The sequence below is a fragment of the Nerophis ophidion genome, linkage group LG04, assembly GCF_033978795.1.
Source record: "Nerophis ophidion isolate RoL-2023_Sa linkage group LG04, RoL_Noph_v1.0, whole genome shotgun sequence".
Classification (NCBI taxonomy): Eukaryota; Metazoa; Chordata; class Actinopteri; order Syngnathiformes; family Syngnathidae; genus Nerophis; species Nerophis ophidion.
Window position 1 is genome coordinate 28,490,172 of NC_084614.1, and position 14,331 is coordinate 28,504,502.

Consider the following 14,331-nt stretch of genomic DNA (forward strand, 5'->3'; position numbering starts at 1 on the left):
TTGTGCAGAATATGAGTTTCAGCCGCCCTCCTTCATTCCCGAGAAGAGGATATCACCGTGCCATCATTGAGATACCATATTTGACGGGCTCGCCGCATCTGGTACGAAACCCGGGCACTACCTCTGATGTCCCAGGGTAATCAGTGATTGCTAACCATCCTCCCACCCAGGCTCCGGACTATCAAGTGGGACAGAGAGCTTAGCTGTCCTCCCGGGACTTCCCCATTACAAGTTATTCCAAGAAATTTGACCCAAAGTTCATTTGTCCTTTAGCAGTGGCGGAGCTAGACTTTTATCCTTGGGGTGGCCAGGGGGTGGCCAACGCTATTTCAAGGGGTCCACAGACTATAACAATGAATTTTTTTCTTGACTTATCAATTGCAATCGGAGTGTCAAATGTTGAAATGTACATACTAAGCACACAGGAGATGAGATTTATGTATATATAATTTGCAGTTTATTACCAATGCAGAAAATGTAAAACACAACTTGGCAACAATTTTTCAAGAACTAGTAATTAATAATAACTATTTTTTACAAAGATGGTGAAAATGCACCAACACATTCATAGTTCTCTCTGTCTGTCTCTCTCAGAAAAGGTTTAGAAAAGCATAATAATAAATGATAAATGGGTTGTACTTGTATAGCGCTTTTCTACCTTGAAGGTACTCAAAGCGCTTTGACATTACTTCCACATTTACCCATTCACACACACATTCACACACTGATGGAGGGAGCTGCCATGCAAGGCGCCAACCAGAACCCATCAGGAGCAAGGGTGAAGTGTCTTGCTCAGGACACAACAGACGTGACGAGGTTGGTACTAGGTTATGGTGAGAAGCCGCAAAATGTTTCACAAAGTCATCCATGTTAAGGGCACGTGACCTCCTTGACTCAATACTGAGAGTTCCAAGGTGACTTAAACTGTCATCAGCCATTGTTGTTCTGAGATGAGTTTTAATCAGTTTTAAAGCAGAGAAGTTTCTCTCACAAGAAGCAGTGCTGACTGGAGTAACAACAGCAATTGTGTCAGACAAGGCTGAACAGGTCCCTCCTCTTTGCATCTGGAAATATCTGGAAAACAAATAGTCATGAAAACACAGTTAAGGGATCCAGAAGATTATTAGACAATAACTGCAGCTCACTAGCAAGTTTCAGGTAAGTAGACCTACCACTGGGTCCTCTTGGATGAGCAAAAGTGCTGGAGACAGCTGGCTCTGGGTCTGTCTCTTGTTGCTCATCGACATCCTCATTAGAGTCAGTGGCCTCTGTGTCCTCATTCGATGGAACTACATTGTATAGTGTAATTAAAATAAAAATGCAAAAAACAACACTCGTCAGTAACCAACATTTCAATATATCTAAAACTAAACTTACTGAACTGAGCATGTGACTGTTTCTGTCTATGCTCTGACCTGGTGAAGATGGGCTGTGCTGTGTTGTCAGTTCTCTCTCCCGACTAGTCCCAAGAAGGGAGCTGCCATCTTTTCCTTCTGTGTCTAATTGAACTACATTGTATAAAAATTAAAATATTAGTGTAAGCAAAATTAACATACAACCACCATCAAAAAACAACACACATCAGTAACCAACACTTCAAAATATCTAAAAATAAACTTAGGGGTTCCTACACATTTGAAATGTCCAGACCCTAATTCCCAGACTTCTCAGTAAAAAAAATAATCTAAAAAAGAATCCAATAATTTGTGACATTTGAGATGAGTATATCATGTGAATAGATTATGCAATTCATCATGGAAATCATTTGTTATCATTATTGAATTTGTATGCCATTAAGTCACCAAATTATTTCCAGAAGATTGTAGATAGGTAGTGTATGCAAAATAATTAACCCACAAATCTTAAGATAACTCAGATCAGTATAAATATATTTTCATACAATTGTTTCCATCTTCCATGTTACTACAGACCTGGAAATGTATAAATTCCAAAGTTTCCATACTAGCGTAGGAACCCTGTAACTTCAAATTACTTAAGTGAGCATGTGACTGCTTCTATGCTCTGACCTGGTGATGATGGGCTGTGTGCATCACATTCTCTCTCCTCCTGACTCGTCCCAGGATGGCAGCTGCCAGGACTGCTGGCAGACCTGAATCCTGGCTGTCTGCCTCATCTATTCCTGACCCTGACTTGCTTCTTTTTAGAATAGTTCATAAATCTTCTCCCCCTGCCTTTTCATTCTCAACTGACCCAATGAAAAAATAAGCCAGTCCTGTTAACGTTACTCCTGGCATCACTTACAATCACACAGTGTTATTAAATCTCCACTTCAAGCCTAAAACATGTCAGGGCAAATAAACCACTGTAGACTTATGTTTAATATTAAGACTTTTCAGTTAGTTGGCAGCAGGCTAACTACTTTGTGAACGTTACGTTACAACAGAGCATGAAACAGCTAGCTGGCTGGCTGATTCTCCGCTAGGTTCATTCCTCTAGAATTATTGGGAGAAACACGTAAATATAAATAGCGACCAAATGAATCAAACGAGACATTAGCGGCTGTTGGAAGCAAGACGCCATGAGATGCAACGTCGTTAACGTTTGCTTGATGTCGTGGCTCTCTGCTTGTAGAAAAAAAACTTCTATCTACAAAAGTTATTTTAAACAGTGACTCATTAGGACACCACCGTAAAACTTACTTTACGAAGAGAAGGTTATCCTTCTTTCTTTTGTAACTTTGTTGATCTCCGGCTCTCCGGTCTCCAGCAACGATAACCGACTCCAGTTCAAATCTTCCTCTTCTTCAGTAGCGATTCTTCTTCTTCTCCCTTAATGAACGTGGCTCTCAACGCTTTGTGGTGCATAGCGCCAGTTACTGTACAGGAGGGACTTAGCAGTCAATAGGCTTCACTGATTTAAAAATGCAACTGGCTCCTTCCGACAAGACGTGCGGTGCCGCGATATGTCAATCATCTGGGGTGGCACCTGGGGGGGTCCAATCAGATTTCAGGGGGGTCCAGTGCTACCCCGGCCTCCCCTCTAGCTCCGCCCCTGTCCTTTAGTGGTGGAGGGGGGTATCAACCCAAATGCGGTCAGACTTCAACTTCCCCCATCACTTTAAAGTCAACCCTGTTTTTAATGTCACAAGTCAAACTTGTCCACAACTGCGAGAGCAAATAGTCAAACAGTTTATGAACAACGTTTCTCAAAGAGCAATTGCAAAAAAATTAGGGATTTCAACATATACGGTCCATAATATCATCAAAAGATCAATTTAAAACCTCTTCTCACTCCGGCACTTACCAAAGGCATGTGGTAAAGGCAAGCATGTGCTAGTTATTTTAAAAAACCTCTTCTCACTCCGGCACTTACCAAAGGCATGCGGTAAATTTAGGCCTGCGCTTATAAATTTGAGTGTGGTGTAAGGATACAGTCATGAAAAGTCTGGACGGGACTCTCGCTGCTGTCTTGGATCCGCTTGAACTGAACTCTCGCGGCTGTGTTGGAGCCACTATGGATTGAACTTTCACAGTATCATGTTAGACCCGCTCGACATCCATTGCTTTCGGTCCCCTAGAGGGGGGGGGGGTTGCCCACATCTGAGGTCCTCTCCAAGGTTTCTCATAGTCAGCATTGTCACTGGCGTCCCACTGGATGTGAATTCTCCCTGCCCACTGGGTGTGAGTTTTCCTTGCCCTTTTGTGGGTTCTTCCGAGGATGTTGTAGTCGTAATGGTTTGTGCAGTCCTTTGAGACATTTGTGATTTGGGGCTATATAAATAAACATTGATTGATTGATTGAAAAGGTTCAGAAAATCTGTAGAAATCACTCCAGGTAGGTGGCATGGCCGGAAATCAACATTTGAATGACCTTGACCTTCGATCCCTCAGACGGCACCGTATCAAAAAAACGACATCAATCTTTAAATGATATCACCACATGGGCTCAGGAACACTTCAGAAAACCACTGTCACGAAATACAGTTCGTCGCTACATCTGTAAGTGCAAGTTAAAGCTCTACTATGCAAAGCGAAAGCCATTTATCAACAACATCCAGAAACGCCACCGGCTTCTCTGGGCCCGAAATCATCTACGATGGACTCATGCAAAGTGGAAAAGTGTTCTGTGGTTTGACGAGTCCACATTTCAAATTGTTTTTGGAAATATTCGACATCGTGTTATCCGGACCAAAGGGGAAGCGAACCATCCAGACTGTTATCGACGCAAAGTTCAAAAGCCAGCATCTGTGATGGTGTAGGGGTGCATTAGTGCCCAAGGCATGGGTAACTTACACATCTGTGAAGGAACCATTAATGCTGAAAGGTACATACAGGTTTTGGAACAACAAATGCTGTCATCTAAGCGTCGTCTTTTTCATGGACTCCCCTGCTTATTTCAGCAAGACAATGCCAAGCCACATTCAGCACGTGTTACAACAGCGTGGCATCGTAAAAAAAAAAAGAGTGCCGGTACTTTCCTGGCCCGCCTGCAGTACAGACCTGTCTCCCATCGAAAATGTGTGGCGCATTATGAAGCGTAAAATACGACAGCGAAGACCCCGGACTGCTGAACGACTGAACCTCTACTTAAAACGAGAATGGGATAGAATTCCACTTTCAAAGCTTCAACAATTAGTTTCCTCAGTTCCCAAACATTTATTGATTGTGTTGCAGCCATAAAATTCTAAGTCAATTGTTATTTGCAAAAAAGAAATAAAGTTTATGAGTTTGAACATCAAATATATTGTCTCTGTAGTGCATTCAATTGAATATTGGTTGAAACGGATTTGCAAATCATTGTATTCCGTTTATATTTACATCTAACACAATTTCCCAACTCATATGGAAACGGGGTTTGTAAATGGATGTAAGAAGTGTCCTTAGTTTGTGTTTACGCCTAGAACATATTTTAGGGCCACCCAATAGAGAAAATAGGGCATTTTGTGTCTGGCCTTAGTTGCCCCCTGCAAGGTCATGTGATCCACCCTCTTTTCCTGCAGAACGGATCAGCATAAGTGTGCAGAAATCCATCCATCCTTCTTATCTTGTCAATTTTTCTCATTTTACTGACAACCAAGGAGTGGACTTGTGATTGATTCTGTCAAAGCAGCAAGGTGAAACACAAGGAGTTTCCAAAGCTTGAAACTTTTGTCTAACACAATAGCAGTAGATTAGAACACCCTGATAAATGCACATTACTGACAGTGGCCAATCGATATTTGGATGACCCACTTCCAAGTTAGGGAGGGCGACCTGCCCTCTGTACTTTACTCTGCAGCAAACTGTTGTGTGACGACAAACTCATCTTGGTATAAGTGGATACTTCAGATCAATTTTAGATTTTTATCTTGGGGTCATTCCACCAAATCATGCCTTTTAATTGTCTTTTTTTCCCCAACTCTAAGTCTGATGAAACACAAGATGTGCATTCACACAAATTGATTTCAATTTTGTTCCGGAAGCGAGTTACTCATATGAGTAACAGGACTGAAAGTAACAGGAGTGAGGTTATGGCATAGAATTAGCCAAAACATGAATTATAGTCAGATGGCATTCATGCTAATAGCATATTGACACTAATTACATTACAGTGTTTCTGTTATATGTACAGTGGGAAGGATACAAAACAGACAACGGGGCGTAGTATTTAGCTCTATGTTTTATTTATATATGTATATACTGTATACATATATAAATAACAAATAATAAAATACATAAACAAGGGAAATGGAGTGTGACGAATCCAAAATGTGTGTGTGTGAGACTATGTGTGGTGTTTAGCTGTTGAGTGTTACCGGTAGTGTTGAGCGAGAGGCTGAAGATCAAGAGGGACATAGCAGAGCTTGGAGGTCCATATTTACATATATGTCATGTCTTTTAGATCATGTCTAGTTGACCTTTGGACTCTTTAAGTTCCAGTTTTGTTTCACTCCCTTGTATTGTCACCATGGTTACTCATTGTGTCCACCTGTCTCTGATTAGTGCTCGCCGGCTCACCTGCTTCCCGAGCACTAATCAGAGACGGTATTTAAGCTCGTCTTTGCCAGTCAGTCGCCCTGGCGTCATTGTGTTTGTTCCATACTCTGTTCTTGCCACAGTAAGTCATACTCGTTTTTTATCCCAAAGTTCATGCTGTTCTTTTCAAGCCACAGTAAATGTTGTTTGTGTTATGTTCATAGTTTATGTTAAAGTGTTAGTTTTGTTTCTTTGGCCAAGTTGTGCCTCCGCAGTGAGCGCTTTTTGTTTGTACCTTTTTTGGTCACAATTAAATCATATTTTTACCTGAAGGCCATGTCCCGAGTAGTTTGTCTGCCTTCCTGGGAGAACGACCTCGCAGCAAGCTGCTGACCCCCCCATTATGACTATATATATATATATATATATATATATATATATATATATATATATATATATATATACCAATATGTATAAATATAAATATGTGAAAAACATATATTTATATATATGTTTAAATATATTTATGAATATAAATACATGCATACAACTGGCTCCTCTCAGCGGGTTTAATTTGAGTTCCTCACGGATGGCAGAGCTTCTCACCCTATCTCTAAGGGAGAGCCCCGCCACACGGCCGCTTGTACCCGTGATCTTGTCCTTTCGGTCTTGACCCAAAGCTCATAACCATAGGTGAGGATGGGAATGTAGATCGATCGGTAAATTAAAAGCTTTGCCTTCCGGCTCAGCTCTTTCTTCACCACAACGGATCGGTACAACATCCGCATTACTGAAGACGCCGCACCGCTCCGCCTGTCAATCTCACGATCCACTCTTCCCTCACCCGTGAACAAGACTCCTAGGTACTTGAACTCCTCCACTTGGGGCAGGGTCTCCTCCCCAACCCCGAGATGGCATTCCACCCTTTTCCAGACGAGAACCATGGACTCGGACTTGGAGGTGCTGATACTCATTCCGGTCGCTTCACACTCGGCTGCGAGTGAGAGCTGAAGACCCCGGCCAGATGAAGCCATCAGGACCACATCATCTGCAAAATGCAGAAACCTAATTCCGCGGCCACCAAACCGGAACCTCTCAACGCCTTGACTGTGCCTGGAAATTCTGTCCATAAAAGTTATGAACAGAATCGGTGACAAAGGACAGCATTGGCGGAGTCCAACCCTCACTGGAAACGTGTTCGACTTACTGCTGGCAATGCGGACCAAGCTCTGACACTGATTGTACAGGGAGCGGACCGCTACAACAAGACAGTCTGATACTCCATACTCGCTGAGCACTCCCCACGGGACTTCCCGAGGGACACAGTCAAATGCCTTCTCCAAGTCCACAAAGCACATGTAGACTGGTTGGGCAAACTCCATGCACCCTCAAGAACCCTGCCGAGAGTATAGAGCTGGTCCACAGCTCCACGACCAGGACGAAAACCACACTGTTCCTCCTGAATCCGAGGTTCGACTATCCGGAGTAGCCTCCTCTCCAGTACACTTGAATAAACCTTACCGGGAAGGCTGAGCAGTGTGATCCCACGATAGTTGGAACACAACCTCCGGTCCCCCTTCTTAAAGAGAGGAACCACCATCCCGGTCTGCCAATCCAAAGGTACCGCCCCCGATGTCCACGCGATGCTGCAGAGTCTTGTCAACCAAGACAGCCCCACAGCATCCAGAGCCTTAAGGAACTCCGGGCGGGTCTCATCCACCCTCCGGGCGGATCTCATCCACCCTCCGGGCATTGCCACCGAGGAGGTTTTTAACTACCTCAGCAACCTCAGCCCCAGAAATAGGAGAGCCCACCACAGATTCCCCAGGCACCACTTCCTCATAGAAAGACGTGTTGGTGGGATTGAGGAGGTCTTCGAAGTATTCCTTCCACCTATCCACAACATCCGCAGTTGAGATCAGCAGAACACCATCCGCACCATACACGGTGTTGATAGTGCACTGCTTCCCCTTCCTGAGGCAGCGGATGGTGGACCAGAATCGCTTCGAAGCAGTCCGGAAGTCCTTTTCCATGGCTTCCCCAAACTCCTCCCATGTCCAAGTTTTTGCCTCCGCGACCGCTGAAGCTGCACACCGTTTGTCCTGTCGGTACCTGTCCACTGTCTCCAGAGTCCCATAAGCCAGAACAACCCGATAGGACTCTTTCTTCAGCTTGACGGCATATATATATATATATATATATATATATATATATATATATATATACATACATATATATATATATATATATATATATATATATATACATACATATATATATATATATATATACATACATATATATATATATATATATATATATATATATATATATATATATATATATATATATATATATATATATATATGAATTTTAATTACAGCAAGGTGGTCTTGCCGCTGGGCCTTAGGCCTGTTGCACCTCCACCGATGCCTGTGGTGGACTGTGCATGACAGGGAAGTCCCCTTCCCTGAGGCATGCCTGAACCTGACCACATACCAGAAAAGGTTTTGCTGCAGGGTCTCCAGCTGGTGACCACCTCTCATTGATGTTTTGCCCCTTAGCCCAGCACAACTCCCGGTGGCGGGGCATTGAACAGGGACGTCTCCCTGACACCCCCTGAAGCAAAACTCACTTAGATGTTGCACCCCAAGCCTTGTCGCGTCGTTTCAGCCAGAGCCAGTGGCTAGCTTTCTCTGCTGCTTCTGAAAGCTCCTTCGTGGATCTGCTCAGGGTGGCTCCACGTAGTCCCAAGTTCTTGAGCAGGCGTTGTGTTGTTCTGTCCACAAAGCCTTTGGCTCCCACCTCAACCGGATACAGCCTCACACTCCATCCACTTTCTTTACACTCCGCAACCAGGTTTGCATACTTTGCCTTCTTTCTCTCGTAGGCAGCTTCCAGTCCCTCCTCCCATGGCACTGTCAGCTCAATCAGTACTACTGACTTCACAGCTGCAAACCACAGCACCACATCTGGTCTTAAGGTGGTGCTGCATATCTCCTGTGGGAACTGGAGCTGCCTACCCAGGTCCACTTCCATCTTCCACGCCGCCCCTGGTGTTAATAATTTGGCGGGTGGTCTCTTGCTGGAATTTGTCACAGGTTCCCCCTGCCTTTGGAAGTGGATCCTGTATTGACATTCTGCTGGACTCTGGTTGTTTGCCTCCTGCCCACTTTTCTTCAGCACCTCTGCCAGCTTGCTTAACACTTGGTCGTGCCGTCATCTGTGTCAGCGCCATTTTGCAGCCTGACAGAACATGCTGGAGTGAGGCATCGATGGTCCCACATAGGTCGCAGGATTGCTCTGTGCCAAACCATCGGTGGAGGTTTTTAGGGCTCGGGAGGGTGTCGTATGTTGCCCTTATGAAGAAACTGAGCTGAGCCTATGGTAGTTTCCAGAAATCTGCCCAGCTGACTGCTCGGCTCGAGACACCCTCCCAAGTTGTCCACCTCCCCTGCTGCCCTTGTGCCACAGACATTACTCTGAGCTCCTCCTGCTCAATCCAGGTGACCTCAGCAACAACAAGGTCTTTCCTCTCCTTCCTGCCTGCCTTGGACCGTAGGATTGGTGGATCGCTCCATCCAAGGCCCGCCCGGTCTGTCGGTACCATGCGCACGACTTTTTGGTGTTGCAGTCTCCCCATCGCCTTCTGGACCTCCGCCTTGGCCCTCCACTTCCTTCCAGTCTCGAATCTGGCATTTGCATCCGCCACTGCCCTGTCGGAGGATTCCCTTAGCTCCATCACCAGCTTTGCCTTCTCGTCCCTGTAGCCCAGGGTGATGGATTTCAGGGGTAGCCGGAGTGAGTTCCATCCATACAGGCCAGCAGCTGAGAAGCACCGTGGCAGGCCAAGCCATTTTCGGATGAAAGAGTTGGCTTTTGCTTCCATCCGGCTTTGCACAGCTTTAGAGGCCACATCATCCTTGGGTACAGGGTGAAGTGGAAACACCACACCTTATATTTCCCAGGTAGCTGGCTTGCATCGATCTTGGACAGGCCCTCTGAAATCTGCTGGAGGATGATTTTTCCCATGTCCTTGTCTGAGAGACCAGGTGTATAGAGTCTTCCCAGGCTTCGGATAGGCTGATCCACAATGCGTGGGATGTCTTTTCCGCTGATGGTGAAGGTGACTCTGTCGTTTCTCTCCCCCTTTCGCATTGAGAGGCTCCTTGACTTCTTAAGGCTTGAACTTCATCCTGGCCCAGGTGATCAGCTCATCCAGCCTCTTAAGTAGCCTGGATGTGCATGGGGCGGTTCATAGCAGGCAGGTGATGTCGTCCATATAGCTCCTTAGGGGCGGGAGCCTCTGGGCTGCAGGCAGCTGGACACCCCCCACCACCTGCCTTGCCCCGATCAGGATGACTTCAAAAGCTGCCACGAAGAGGATGGGGGAAATGGAGCATCCTATTGCGATCCCTATCTCCAGTTGTTGCCAGCCAGTGGTCACCTTCTTCAGTGCAAAGCACATGTGGTTGTCCTGGAAGTAGATCTTAATCATGGCCCTGATGTTATCTGGGATGTAGAAGAATTCCATGGCATAGTCTATTAGCAGGTGTGGCACTGACCCATAGGCATTGGTTGGATCTAACTATATGACTGGATCTAACTATATGACGTGCAGATCTTTCTTCTCCATCTTAGTGGTCTGGATCTGTTCCCAAATCATAGACGCTTGCACTACGCAAACAGGAAAACCTGGAATCCCGGCTTTCTGGCAGCTGGTGTCAATGTAGTTGTTCTCCGTTAGGTAGGTAATTATTCTTCTCACCATCACAGAAAAGAAGACTTATATACATACACACACATATACATATACATATATATATATACACATATATATATATATATATATATATACATATATATATATATATATATATATATATAGGACGGCGTGGCGCAGTGGTAGAGTGGCCGTGCGCAACCCGAGGGTCCCTGGTTCAAATTCCACCTAGTACCAACCTCGTCACGTCCGTTGTGTCCTGAGCAAGACACTTCACCCTTGCTCCTGATGGGTGCTGGTTGGCGCCTTGCATGGCAGCTCTCTCCATCAGTGTGTGAATGTGTGTGTGAATGGGTAAATGTGGAAGTAGTGTCAAAGCGCTTTGAGTACCTTGAAGGTAGAAAAGCGCTATACAAGTACAACCCATTTATTATTTATATATATATATATATATATATATATATATATATATATATATACACACATATATTTATATATATATATATATATATATATATATATACACACATATATACAGTATATATATACACACATATATTTATATATATATATATCAATCATCAATCAATGTTTACTTATATAGCCCTAAATCACTAGTGTCTCAAAGGGCTACACAAACCACAACACAAACCACTACGACATCCTCAGTAGGCCCACATAAGGGCGAGGAAAACTCACACCCAGTGGGACGTCGGTGACAATGATGACTATGAGAACCTTGGAGAGGAGGAAAGCAATGGATGTCGAGCGGGTCTAACATGATACTGTGAAAGTTCAATCCATAATGGATCCAACACAGTCGCAAGAGTCCAGTCCAAAGCGGATCCAACACAGCAGCGAGAGTCCCGTTCACAGCGGAGCCAGCAGGAAACCATCCCAAGCGGAGGCGGATCAGCAGCGCAGAGATGTCCCCAGCCGATACACAGGCAAGCAGTACATGGCCACCAGATCGGACCGGACGCCTCCACAAGGGAGAGTGGGACATAGGAGAAAAAGAAAAGAAACGGCAGATCAACTGGTCTAAAAAGGGAGTCTATTTAAAGGCTAGAGTATACAAATGAGTTTTAAGGTGAGACTTAAATGCTTCTACTGAGGTAGCATCTCGAACTGTTACCGGGAGGGCATTCCAGAGTACTGGAGCCCGAAATGAAAACGCTCTATAGCCCACAGACTTTTTTTGGGGTTTGGGAATCACTAATAAGCCGGAGTCCTTTGAACGCAGATTTCTTGCCGGGACATATGGTACAATACAATCGGCAAGATAGGATGGAGCTAGACCGTGTAGTATTTTATACGTAAGTAGTAAAACCTTAAAGTCACATCTTAAGTGCACAGGAAGCCAGTGCAGGTGAGCCAGTACAGGCGTAATGTGATCAAACTTTCTTGTTCTTGTCAAAAGTCTAGCAGCCGCATTTTGTACCAACTGTAATCTTTTAATGCTGGACATGGGGAGACCCGAAAATAATACGTTACAGTAATCGAGACGAGACGTAACAAACGCATGGATAATGATCTCAGCGTCTTTAGTGGACAGAATGGAGCGAATTTTAGCGATATTACGGAGATGAAAGAAGGCCGTTTTAGTAACGCTTTTAATGTGTGACTCAAAGGAGAGAGTTGGGTCAAAGATAACACCCAGATTCTTTACCGGGTCACCTTGTTTAATTGTTTGGTTGTCAAATGTTAGAGTTGTATTATTAAATAGAGGTCGGTGTCTAGCAGGACCGATAATCAGCATTTCCGTTTTTTTGGCGTTGAGTTGCAAAAGGTTAGCGGACATCCATTGTTTAATTTCATTAAGACACGCCTCCAGCTGACTACAATCCGGCGTGTTGGTCAGCTTTAGGGGCATGTAGAGTTGGGTGTCATCAGCATAACAGTGAAAGCTAACACCGTATTTGCGTATGATGTCACCTAGCGGCAGCATGTACATGCTGAAGAGTGCAGGGCCAAGGACCGAACCCTGGGGAACTCCACACGTTACCTTAACGTAGTCCGAGGTCACATTGTTATGGGAGACACACTGCATCCTATCAGTAAGATAAGAGTTAAACCAAGACAGGGCTAAGTCTGACATACCAATTCGTATTTTGATACGTTCTAATAAAATATTATGATCGACGGTATCGAAAGCAGCGCTAAGATCGAGGAGCAGCAACATAGATGACGAATCAGAATCCATCGTTAGCAATAGATCATTAGTCATTTTTGCGAGGGCTGTCTCCGTGGAGTGATTTGCCCTGAAACCGGATTGAAAGGTTTCACATAGATTGTTAGACGCTAAGTGTTCATTTAACTGCTCCGCAAAAAAAAATTTCGAGGATTTATCAAATAAAGGGAAGGTGAGACACCGGTCGGTAGTTTACCATGAGGTCAGGATCGAGGTTGGGTCTTTTAAGAAGAGGATGAATAACCGCTTTTTTGAATGCTAGGGGAACAGTGCCCGAGGAAAGTGATAAGTTTATAATATTTAGCACTGATGGACCTAATAATACAAAGAGCTCCTTGATCAGTTTCCCAGGAAGTGGGTCAAGTAAACATGTTGTTTGTTTTATTCCATTAACACGTTGTAACAATTCCTCTAATGTTATTTCCTCAAAACAAGAGAAACTATTTTGGAGGGCAGTATCCGCCGTATATACAATCGTGTCAGTGTTAATAGAACCCAGTTGTAGCTGGGACGCATTGTCTTTAATCTCCTTTCTAATGACTTCAATTTTCTTACTAAAGAATTGCATAAAATCATCAGCTGAGTGGGTGGAGCTACTGGAAGGAGTCCCTTGTTGGGTTAGCGATGCTACTGTACTAAACAAAAATTTAGGATTGTTTTTATTACGGTGGATGAGATTTGAGTAATCTTTAGCTTTAGCTAAGGTAAGCATGCGTTTGTAAGTTATTAAACTATCATTCCATGCTTGATGGTGCACCTCAAGTTTAGTCGTGCGCCATTTGCGTTCCAGCTTTCTACATAATAATTTCTGAGCTCTAGTTTCTTCTGTAAACCATGGGGTACGCTTTTTTGGAGCCTTTTTTAACTTTAGCGGTGCTTTGTTATCAATGGTTTCGCGCAGGGCGTCGTTAAAGTTGTTAGTGAGGTTATCAATAGAGCCCACATACTTTGGGAATGGTGCCATTACCGAGGGCAGTAGGTCAGCAAGAGTTGTCTTTGTGGCCGTATTAATGTTGCGGCTGCTATAGCAGTTATTATTATTATTAGTTTGACGAACATGGGTCTGAACCTCAAATTTTATAAGGTAATGATCGGACAATACTTTAGTACACGGGAGTATCGTAACTTTGGAAACGGTGATACCCCTGACAAGCACTAGGTCTATAGTATTACCGTTGCGATGCGTGGGTTCATTTATTATTTGTGTGAGACCACAGCTATCAATTATAGTCTGGAGCACCACGCACGGTGGGTCCGATGGGGTACTCATACGGATATTAAAGTCCCCCATTATGATTATATTATTGGCGTGTGTCACTAGATCAGCAACGAACTCTGAGAATTCATTGATAAAGTCCGAATAGGGCCCTGGGGGGCGGTAGATAACAGCCAGGTGTAGAGGCAGCGGTGTGACAGACCTCATAGTACGCACCTCAAACGATTTGTATTTATTATTTGTGTTAGGACTAAGGTTAAAGTTTTCGTTGTATATTAGTGCGAAA

The 14,331-nt window shown here is 44.2% G+C and overlaps 1 long non-coding RNA gene across 2 annotated transcripts in view; it reads right to left on the reverse strand.

Annotated features, from left to right (window-relative positions):
* Positions 1–473: 473 nt before the first annotated feature.
* Positions 474–14,331, reverse strand: part of LOC133550549 (uncharacterized) — a 15,484-nt gene continuing 1,626 nt past the window's right edge. Inside the window, exons 2-4 of one of the 2 annotated variants that reach the window (XR_009806306.1) lie at positions 1,416–1,508; positions 1,173–1,289; positions 474–1,074 (exon numbers count right to left, since the gene is read on the reverse strand). This is a non-coding gene — a long non-coding RNA (uncharacterized LOC133550549). Of the gene's footprint in view, positions 1,075–1,172; positions 1,290–1,415; positions 3,212–14,331 lie in introns of those variants that run through there. The other variant, XR_009806305.1, reaches the window with a different exon arrangement.